Below are 12,214 nucleotides of genomic sequence, written 5' to 3'. Positions count from 1 at the left end.
AGACCTGTCTCCTGAGTGCGTCTTTAACTTTGGCAAATAAATCTCCTAAAATGATTGATATTTGTCTAGTCATTTTCTTCAATTGATAGCAGTAACCCTTCCCTGTTTTCCTTATTCCCAAACTTGAGATCTTGGGATCATCTCTCAAATAAATTATCTGCCTTCAAGTCCTTGTTTCATGATCTGCTTTTGGGGAAACCCAAACTAAACCACGAGGCATACCCTGTTCCCTTCCAATGTCTATGTGGGAGCAAGATTTAATATAAATTAAAATGTAAGTCAGATGATGTCACTCCACCACTATAACCCTTAAAGAGATTGCCATGTCACTTAGAATCAAACCCAGACTTTTTACCATGGCCCACCAGCCCCCTCCAATAGTATCTGAGCAAACCTCCCCCTCACTCCTATGGCCTAAAAGTTTGTATATCCTCAGAATTCATACTGAAATCTTAATCCTTAAGATGATAGTATTAGGACATGGGACCTTTTGAGAGGTGAGTAGATCATGGGAGCAGAGCCTTTATAAATGAAATTCGTTCCCTTATAAAAGAGGCCTGAGAGAGACTCCTTATCCTTTCCACCAGGTGAGGACATAGCAAGAAGGTGCCATCTATGAACCAGGATATGGGGTTCTTGGCAGATAGTGACTCTGCTGTGCATTGATCTGGGACTTCTCAGCCTCCAGAACTGTGAGAAATAAATTTCTGTTTATACCAGTTTATGGTGTTTTTTTATAGCAGTCCAAATGGACTAAGATATTCACTCCAGCTAGAGAGTAGCCTTCTATCTGTGCTTTAAACAGGCCACACTCAAACCCCTTAGTACTTCTAGATCTTCCTCTATACACAAATCTGATTATGCTTCCCCTGACCTCACTCTGCTCAAAACTTTCTGGTTGTTCCTAAATGTCTGCACCAAGGCAAAGCTGTCTCCATGTCTTGCCCTTTTCTCTCTCTCCTCTTTTGTCCCTCTTTTTGTCCCTTTGTGTGCCAGTTTCTGAGCACACTCTGCTGTTTCTTCCATTGGTACCTTTACTCATGTTCTTCACTTTAAAACCCTTTAACCTTGAATACTTAGCTTCTTCTGGAAGCCATTTCCTAAACCACATATTGAGCTACGGGTCCCTCCTCTGGACTCCCACACTGTGAATACCATTTTATTTGGTCACTTACCACACTGAGTTGAAGTTATCTTTAGATGGATATCTTTCCTACTGACTATAAAATCCTTGAGGACAAGGAAGATCTATATTTTCTTCATCTTCGCATCCCTGGTGTTTAGCAGAATCAGGTGTATTGTTGATATCTATGTTAAGAGGAATTAAACAGAACTAAAGCGAGATTCAGAAGCCATGACAGAGGAAGAATCACACAGCAGGATGCTACTTCCAGAAGGGCAAAATATCCCCTGGTCTAGGGAGAATCATGGGTAACCCCTGGAGAGAGGCCTTTTTGAGTAATCCCGGGGATGATAATGCATTTGGTCCATGTGGTGTTTAACCAAGGTCCTCAACTACAGCATTCACAGGCAGTACTGGCAGGCTCATGCTGTGCTCCTTTGCCTGTGAGCAGGCTGGGGTCCTGGATAGCTCCAACCCCTCCTCACATCCTCTGGGAGTCAACTGGTAGAGAAAGGAGGAGGAAGTGCCTCACTGGCAGAGTCAACAGTATGTGCAAAAGCATGGAGGCCTACTACCACTGGGAAAAGATCCATAGCTCTATTTGACTGGAGAAGAGAATTCAGGATGAGGAGTGGGGAATGAAGCTGGAAAATTCATGCTATTAATTTTCATAATAACTACAGTTTATTGAGTGTTTACTAGGTGTAGGTACTGGGCCAAAGGCTTTAAGGCCAACTGCATTTTGTCCTCCCAGCCACACTGCTGGTGACTTGCTTTTTGTCCTGATGTTAATTTCCCCCCTGCCTTCCCCTGGCCCTGCTTGGTATCACAGGAGATTACAGTTCCCAGGCTTTGTTGTAAACTGGTTTCCAGTGGGCTTGGTCAAAGGAAGACACTGGTGGAAGACTAGAAAAAAGGAAGAGGGGAGAAGTAAGAATGTTTCTTCCTTTTCTTCAGCCTCTGGGGAGGTCTTCGACAGCAGCCGCATCCCCTCTCATGTCCCAGCTCCTGCCTGGCAGCTTGCTCCCCTGTTCTGGCTGCTGGCCCAGCTCCTGCCAGGCAGGCTCACTATGGTCCTGCTAGGTGGAGAGGGACCCCATGCTCTAGAGCCATGTTCCTCTAGTTCTAGGAATGGTAGTGGCTTTCTGTTGTTGCAAACCTCTGCGTTGCCTTACTGTCCCCTGTTTGACTGCTCAGCCCTTCTGTCACCTGTTTAACCCATGTGCTATATTAAATTTCTGCTCTTTGAAATACTAGAGTGGTTTCGGTTTTCCTGACTAGACTCTGACTGACAGAACCTCTAAGGGAGGCAGACACTGTTTATAATCTATTTGGGTGAGGAAGCTGAGGCTTGGGAAGGTCAAGTGACAAGCTCCAGGTTTTACAGCTAATGAGTGAGGGAGGGTAGGCTGTGCCAACTGGGAAATGACCTTGGATACCAGGAATAAGGTTTGATCCTGCAGGAGGTGGAGATCAACAAAGACTTTACTCTGAAGTGACATAATCAGAGCTGTGTTTTAGAAAGGGCACTCTAGCAGAATCATCTTTCGTCTCCAACATGGTGGCTTATCTTGGCCAAACTACCCCAGTTTTCATACAGATCTAAATTGTAAAAAGGCACAAAATGCCTTGATTGACCTTCTTTCTGTTCTTTTTGTTTTCTTAAGTTGTGTGCTATATTTTTCTGCAAATTTAGTGAAGAATCACTTCACTAATGAAAAACCTTCTGTGCCTCAAACCTGACTTTTTACCACATGCGCAACTAAATACCTTTAAAGAGACTGCTTTCAAGTCCCTGTATATTCGATCATAGTTTGTAAACACTTCTTTCCTTAGAGTTCTTTGGGCCAAAGGGTGTACAAAATGAATCCATGAAAGGTACATTATTCATGAGAATATAAGATTTATTCCACACATTTACACAAATAAATGAGACAAAATTATGTTCTAATATGTACTTAATTATGTCTTATGGATGTGCCTGAATTACCAATAAGTTCAATATAATAATGTAGGCAATCTAAAAATTTGCCACTCCTAATGTATCTTCTTATGGAAACATTTTTTTAAATGTGTTTAGATTCAGCCAGTTAAAAATAACTCTTGATCTTATAAAGTGTAAATAGTCCATATTTCTTTATTTGAATAAAACTAGACTCATACACCTTGTAGAATGCATAGTATTATACAAAATGCAGGTATTGATTAATTTGCAAAACTGTGAAAAATTAAAAATAATGTCTATAATCTTTCAATGCCTGTTGGTATGAAAATTCACTCTTGCATTTTACATTTTTCGTGAAAGATCTTGTGCGCTCATGAGAACCTGCATATATGGTGATTAAGAGCATGGATTCTGGACCCCAGGTGTGAATTCAGACAACATACTCATCAGCAAGTTGTAATTTGACCTTGACTTAACCTCTCTGCCCTCATGTGTAAAACGAGCATAAGGATAACACCTACATTATACGGTTGTTGTGAACATCAAATGAGTTAATGTGTTTGAAGCATTTAGAGTTGTGTCCAGCATAGAGTCAGCATGAGTCATTATTCCTAATCAGCCCATGATTTGGCATTAGAAATTTTTATTCCCACTACATAAATTAAAAAATGTGGGAGCATTAATATATTTATGGGAGGAAAGATGGTGATATATAATACATTTTCCAAGCCCCAGCTGGTAATATTAAGCTATGTAAGCCTCATTTTAGTGGATGCCAGCATCATCCATTCCTCCCTGCAATTGGAATGTGAGTCCTTAGACTCCAAGTCACTTGTGGTTGTTAATGCCATGAAGGCAAGCCTTCAAAATTTGCAGTCAAAGAGAGGGTGAGGAATGGTTGGAGACTCCGAGTACTTGGCATGTGGAAGCTGGGAGAGGGCACTGGGGACCTCCTGTGAGATGCTTGCTCCCAGGCTGATTTCTTGGTATGCGTCTTTCTTTTCTCCAGTGGCACCAGAGACAGAGCTGCCTACTTCTATTTCTTCCAGTACTACTCATTATTTCTGATCAGGGATTCTTGTCCTAGCCCAATATGGAACACAATATAGTCTACAGGTTGTCTCCATTCCTTTAAGGAAGACACACATTCATTTTTGGGTTTTTAAGCTTTAGAAAACATGCTGATAGTAGAGAACAAGCAGGGAGTTAAAGCAGAATGTGGGGCTCCGCTCTTGTTCTCCCTTGCCTGGGATTCCTCCTCACTTCACAAAAGCTATGGTTGCTCTATATTCTGTCCTCTGGCTTCTCACAGCAGAAGGATCACAGGCTTTCTATTGGAATTTTAGCCACTCCAAAGGGATCTGACTGGTGTTTTTCCACCACCTAGGTAGAAATGTTAAAAAAAAAACAAAAAAAAAAAAACCAAAAAACAAAAAACACTGGGGAGCTAGGTGCCAGTGCTTCCAAGTGTTGACTTGAGTCCCCTTTTAGTAACTCTCCAGTGCTTGCAGGCTGCAGGTAGTGGTTTTTATAATTTGTTCAGAGTTTAGAGCTGTTAACTCTGAAATCTTTGATGTGACAGAAATTTACTTGGCCAGTAACAGAAATGAAACCCCTGTATTTGACCTAAAATTAAAAATCCATTCAGTGAGTTCTTAATATCATTGACTGCATTTTTTTAGTTATAAAATTTCACAGTTCTTTCAAAATAGTTGAATTTGACTGCTAAAATTCTCAATTTCATATTTTAATTTCCTGAATATATTAATCATAATTATTTTAAACTTTGATTCTTTATTGAACACATTATGGATTTGTTTTTTCTTTTAAAGTAAAATTACAATTTCACCATCAATTAAAATGATAAGACCAGACATAGAAGAGGGAATACAGTCCATTTCTTGATTTTACTCATCTTGCTAGCTGTAACCCCAATTTATTTCCTTCCCTTTGCCACAATATCTCTGAAATAATTATTCTTATTTTTTCCATTATCTTTATTCATTTGTTCATTAAACTTAGTCTGAGTAGGCATTCTCTCCTGGGCCTTCACAGAAACTATTTTTATATGTTATTAGTGGCCTCCACATTGCTAAATCCAACGGTTGTCAGTTCTCATCCTGTTTGACCTGTCAGTTGATGATTCCTTCCTCCTTAATTCACTTTCTTTACTTGGCTACCAGAACACTGAAAGTCTTAACTTTACTGCTCAGTGGTTGCTCCCTTTCTTTCTCCTTTACTGCTTTTTCATTGCCTGTCCTTCCTTCCTTCCTTCCTCCCTCCCTTCCTCCCTCCCTCCCTCTTCCTCCTCCTCCTCCTGCTCCTCCTCCTCTCTCCCTCTTTCTTTCTTTTTCTTATCCTGGATTGACCTAGTTCTAAGTTCTTGATCCTCCTCTCTTCTGTAGCTGCACTTACTACCTTGGTGATCTCAACATGTCTCATAGTTTTAAATGCCATCTATACATTATAACTTCCAAATTTTTATCTCCAGTCCAGATATCTCTTCTAAATTCTAGACTCATGTATTCAACTCTCCATTTGATGTTTATGCTTGGATATAAAATAGGCATCTCAAACTTAATATGTCCAAAGCTGGGCTCCTCATCTTCTCCCTGACAAGACTAACTCCATCAACAGATTTCTCCATCTTAGTTTATGACATCTTCACTATTCCAGTGTCTTGGCTAAAATCCTCACAGTTATTGTTTTATTCTCTTTAGTTAATTTAAAAAATCTTTATAGAGATATAACTTACATTCCATGAGGTTTACTCATTTAAAGTGTACAATTCAGTGTCTTACGGTATATTTAGAGTTGTATAGCCATCAGCACAATCTAATTTAGGGCATTTTCATCATTCTGAGAAGAAATCTTATGCTCATTAGCAGTCCCTCCCCATTCCCTGCCTACCCTCCACCCCAGTCTGTTTCTTTTTATCTGCTTTTGTTTCCTCTGGGTTTTAAATCATGTTGTCTTTTTGTACACTTTTAAAAATAGGAGTGTCAAACATTGCATATGAAAACTCAGTAAAGGTAATTTCAGATTCCTTACGATGGCATCTTACTCTAGAGAGGATTTCTGGTGTGCAGCTAGCTATGGCACTAGCAATCAAAGTAGTTCACCACACGCTAATCAGGACTGAATGATTCAAATTTGGTTTTCAGTTCCTTTGAGGACTGGTCTAGTTATAGTTCAGTTACTCTAGAACATAGCTCTTTGGTATCACTCATGTAAATCTGTTATACTTACCAGGGTCTTTCTGCCTGTGGACCTTGAATCCTTCTGGCTTATTAGTTTACTGAAGTTGTGGAGGGGGAAAGAATTCCCTCTACCTTATTACATTAAGTAACTGGGGGCATGTGAATTAAACTGACAAGACAGGTTTGCAAGGAAAAAAGTTCATTTATGTGTGCAATGTGGATGCACACAGGAGTGCTCAATGATGAGTAACTCAGATAGGAGATTAGAATTTGATGTTGATATATCTAACTTAGGAGGGGAAAGGGAGTAGGGACAAAAGCTTCCTATGGGAAGAACAAATAGGTTCCTTTAAGAAAGACAAATGGGTTTTTAGAACAAATGAGAGATAAGAAAACTTTTGATGCTTATTTATGCAGACAGGTCTGTCTCCTTCAGGGCCACGAAAATCCCTGGAGAAGCAATTTATAGTGGGCTTACTTTTGATCTCTCTCCTAGGAATAGACCACTTGAAGAGAAAATTTATAGCGGTTCTTATTTCTCAGGAAATTCTGCTTTTAGTCAGATTATAAAAGCTCTGATAAGTCTTCTTTCTGCATTTTTTGAATCTCAAATATCTTCAGCTTAAAATAACCTTTTTAAAGAAGACGTTTACTTTAGGTTCTGGGGTACATGTGAAGGTTTGTTGCATAGGTGAACTCATGTCACAGGGGTTTGTTGTACATATTATTTATTTTATCACCCAGGAATTAAGCCCAGTACCCAATAGTTATCCAATAGTTATCTTTTTTTTATTAAGAAAAATTTAAAAAACATAAAGACAGGGTCTCGCTGTGTTTCCCAGGCTGGTCTTGAACTCCTAGGCTCAAGCCATCCTCTTGCCTTAGCCTGCCAAAGTGCTGGGATTACAGGTGTGAGCCAGTGCACCTGGCCCCAATAGTTATCTTTTATGCTGTTCTCCCTCCTGCCATCCTCCACCCTCAAGAAAAACCCAGTGTCTTTTTTCCTTCTATGTGTTTACAAGTTCTCATCGTTTAGCTCCCACTTATAAGTGAGAATATGCGGTATTTGGTTTTGTTACTGCGTTGCTTTGCTGAGGATAATAGCCTCCAGCTATATCCGTGTTTCTGCGAAATACATGATCTCATTCTTTTTTATGGCTGCATAGTGTTCCATGGTGTATATGTACCACATTTTCTTTATCCAGTCTGTCATTGATGGGCATTTATGTTGATTCCATGTCTTTGCTATTGTGAATAGTGCTGCAGTGAACATTTGCATGCGTATGTGTTTATGGTAGAATGATTTTATATTCCTCTGGGTATATAGCCAGTGATGGGATTGCTGGGTGAAATGGTAGTTCTGCTTTTAGCTCTTTGAGGAATTGCCATACTGTTTTCCACAATGGTTGAACTAATTTATACTCTTACCAACAGTATATAAGTGTTCCCTTTTCTCCACAACCTTGCCAGCATCTGTTATTTAACTTTTTAATAATAGCCATTCTGACTGGTGTGAGATGACATCTCATTGTGGTTTTGATTTGCATTTCTTGAATGATGAATGATACTGAGCTTTTTTTGATATGCTTTTTGGCCACATGTATGTCTTCTTTTGAAAAGTGTCTGTTCATGTTTTTTTGCCCACCTTTTAATGGGTTTGTTTTTGTCTTGTAAATTTTTTAAGTTCCTTATAGATGCTGGATATTAGACCTTTTCAGATGCATAGTTTGTAAAAATTTTCTCCCATTCTGTAGGTTGTCTCTTTACTCTCTTGATAGTTTCTTTTGCTGTGCAGAAGCTCTTAGGTTTAATTATAAACCATTTGTCAATTTTTGCTTTTGTTGCAATTGCTTTTGGTGTCCTTGTCATGAAATCTTTGCCTGTTACTACATCCAGGATGGATACCTAGGTTGTCTTCCAGGGTTTTTATAGTCTTAGGTTTTACATTTAAGTCATTAACCCATCTTGAATTGATTTTTGCATATAGTGTAAGGAAGGGGTCCAGCTTCAGTCTTCTGCATATGGCTAGCCAGTTATCCCAGCACCATTTATTGAATAGGGAATCTTTTCTCCATTGCTTGTTTTTGTCAGCTTTGTTGAAGATCAGATGGTTATAGGTGTGCAGCCTTATTTCTGAGCTCTCAATTCTGTTCCATTGGTCTATGTGCCTGTTTCTGTACCAGTACCATGCTGTTTTGGTTACTGTAGCCCTGTAGTATAGTTTGAAGTTGGGTAACATGATGCCCCCAGCTTTGTTCTTTTTGCCTAGGAGTTCCTTGGCTATTTGGGCTCTTTTTTGGTTCCATGTTAATTTTATAACAGTTTTTTTCTAGTTTTGTGAAGATGTCATGGTAGTTTGATAGGAATAGCATTGAATCTGTAAATTGCTTTGAGAAGTATGGGCATTTTAATGATATTTATTCTTCCTATTGAGAACCCCCAAAATTTGAGACTGGTCTTAGTTAATTTTGCCAAGGTTGAAGATGCGTGCCCATAACACAGCCTCAGGAGGTCCTGATGACATGTGCCCAAGGTAGTCAGAGCACAGTTTTGTTTTATACATTGTAGGGAGACCTGAGACATCAATCAACATATGTAAGATGAACACTGGTTCAGTCTGGAAAGGCAGGACAACTTGAAGCGGGGAGGAAGCTTCTATGTCACAGGTAGATAAGAGACAAATGGTTGTATTATTTTGAGTTTCTGGTTAACCTCTCCAAAGGAAACAATCAGATTTGCATTTATCTCAGTGAGCAGAGGGGTGACTTTGAATAGAATGGGAATCAGGTTTGCTCTAATCAGTTCTCTGCTTGACTTTTTCCTTTAGCTTAGGGATTTTCAGGGCCCAAGATATTTTCCTTTCACCTCTCCTCCCTTTTCTTTTTAAAAATCGTTTGAAGAAAGCATTTTAGAAGAAAATGAGTCTCTGGTCCCAGGTTTCATCTGATCTCTCATGGCTAGGATGATTTATTCCTAGACAGGTAGGTCCTGAGTTATTAGGAAAGCTCATTTTTAGAAAATTGTGAAGTCTCATGTCCTATGATGAGAACGTAGAGGGAGGAAGGGAGAAAAACAACAACAAAGAAAATAACAATACTGGAAAATTGACATAGGCCACATTACTCTGAAGTCCATACATCAGTAGGCAGGTATGAAAGTTTCTTATGTATGTAAATAGGTTGCTATTGTTTTCTTCTAAAGTTTAAGTTGTCTAGCTTCAGTTAGTAGGGCTTTATGAAAGCACAGCTTAGGTTTCAGTGACTCCAAATTAGGAAAAATGAGGAAAAAAATTGAAAACGTTGTTTTAAAAACTTATAGCCAAGAAAAATTAGGATTTGGTCCAAAGCATAGAAAATAATAAAATTGAAAAACATTAGGCAAGACTAGACTCTAACAACAGGTGTACTATAGTTTTTAAAACATAGTTTTCCCTTTTTAGTTTCTCATTTTTACTACCTACTAAATCATAGTAGGACTGGTTTGCTTTATTATACTTGGCCTAATTATTGGTATATAGTGAAGCAAGGATAATTATTTTTTACACAGGCTTTTTTTTTTTTTTTTTTTTTTTTTTTTTTTTTTTTTTTGAGACAGAGTCTCGCTCTGTCGCCCGGGCTGGAGTGCAGTGGCACAATCTCGGCTCACTGCAAGCTCCGCCTCCCGGGTTCACGCCATTCTCCTGCCTCAGCCTCCGAGTAGCTGGGACTACAGGCGCCCGCCACCGCGCCCGGCTAATTTTTTGTATTTTTTAGTAGAGACGGGGTTTCACCGTGGTCTCGATCTCCTGACCTCGTGATCCGCCCGCCTCGGCCTCCCAAAGTGCTGGGATTACAAGCGTGAGCCACCGCGCCCGGCTACACAGGCTTTTAAACTTGTTTAGATGGAACTTTGTTCCATAGAAGGAATCTCAGATAAGATTTTTTAAAGCCAAGCCCAGCCATGGATTTGTGCCATCAAATACCTGTGAGTTGGGTGGTCCTCTTCTTTTGAGGTTCCAAGGTAAACTTGGGGCTCTTGGGCCTGTCAGAAAGTGACATTCTTTACTTGCCACAGCTCAGGAACCCTGTACAGGGGCTGTGTAGACAAAGGTATGAGGTCAGTTTTTCCTAGGTTCTTTTTTTGGCTCCATAAGTCAAGTCTGATTCCTTAAAGGAAAGCACACCATTTCAGTCAAAGCCTTAGTAAAATAACCAGTTTCTCCAATTGCGTCCTGTTACAAATGAAAGTGGCTTCTTATTGCACTTATGCAAATAGCTATATTGTTATAAGTTAAGAATACTCACAAATAGTTTCCAAATTCTGGAGAAATCAGGTAGAGAGAAACAAATATGCTCCAAATTTCGTTCATAGGAGTATTCTTTACTCAATTGTTAAAAGCTGTAAATAGCTTAAAGGTTTTCTTGACTGAAAAACAAAACAAAGGTTCAGCAGGATCAGCAATGTTTTAAGCAAAATGTTAAAAAGATTGTTTTAGTCTTCTATTAGTTTAGTTCACACAGTTAACTGCTGTTCTGCTTGATATTCATGAACATTTCAGCTCTTCATGAGAGTCCTGAAAGTTTCTTCTTCTATTCTAATGTCACAATCTTCAAAGTTATCAGAACCCTGCATTTAAAAACACGTGTTAGAGTTCTATAGCTGATTATAAAACCACCTTCTAAGGAGGATCAAAACAAGACAATTGTCCATGGATGACAAAAGGTTTTAGGGAAGCCATAGTCAAAGATACAATTGACAAGGAAATTTGTTACCTCTGTGGCACACAATAATTTAACATAACAATTATAATTATTACTGATAATGTCCACTAAGTCTTATCAGAACTTTAGGAGTTTCTCATGATTTTGAAACACATACCAATAACATATTTATACAAACAGAGACTAAAGAAAACCAAACACCATTTCATATTTGACAGTGTTTCCTGTATAATTTTTATACCAAATAAGCCAAATTATGTCATTTTTTGACTTTAGGGACCCTAATATCTTTTTTTTTTTGAGATGGAGTTTTACTTTGTCACCCAGGCTGGAGTGCATTGGCATGATCTCAGCTCACCGCAACCTCTGCCTCCTGGGTTCAAGTGATTCTCTTGCCTCAGCCTCCTGAGTAGCTGGGATTACAGGCACACACCACCATACCAGACTAATTTTTGTATTTTTAGTAGAGTTGGGGTTTCACCATGTTGGCCAGGCCGATCTCAAACTCCCAACCTCAGGTGATCTGGCACCCTCAGCCTCCCAAAGTGCTATGATTACAGGTATGAGCCACTGCACCTGGCCAGAAACCTAATATCTTAAAGGATTAATTAGATCAGAAAAAGACATAATTTGTAATTTGATTTTGGAAAGTCTGTCAAATATAAAAGGTTTAAAACACTTGATATCACAGGTCATTGCAAAATAAGTCATTCATTTGACCAAAGTGATAACTCAAAGATTTAAAAAAAAAGGTGAAAACCTTCCTTCTTTAATAGAGGAGTCTTAATTTTCCAAACAATAAGTCCTAATAAAAACAGCATGAAGCCAATTAAATTTGTTTTTCAAAATTTTATAAACAATCTATAAAATTTTAATCTTAACTATAAGATATAACTTCTGTAAGAGCTTTTCATAACCTTCATAATCTTTATTTAGGTGTCAGTTAATGCTTCAAGAAAACCTTGTTAATCTGACACAGGGGCCTATATGTAGGTCTTGCATCAATGGTCTTGACATTAATGATTAATTTATAGAGAAACTGAACTTATTTTATCTTTCAAAATTGGCCCTTAGAGTCTTACATGTCCACCTCTTCTGTGATAGTCCCTGGACCTTGAGGGGTTGAATAGCTTTAATTTCTGGCCCTGTGTTTGAGGAAGGCAGTTTATTTTGATTGGCATCTTCTACCAGGCCTGAAGATGGGGCTTTAATTGCCATCAGTGTTTAAAACTTAGAAGGACGTGGT

This window comes from Symphalangus syndactylus, chromosome 8 (assembly GCF_028878055.3).
Source record: "Symphalangus syndactylus isolate Jambi chromosome 8, NHGRI_mSymSyn1-v2.1_pri, whole genome shotgun sequence".
Lineage (NCBI taxonomy): Eukaryota > Metazoa > Chordata > Mammalia > Primates > Hylobatidae > Symphalangus > Symphalangus syndactylus.
This window is presented reverse-complemented; position numbering follows the sequence as displayed.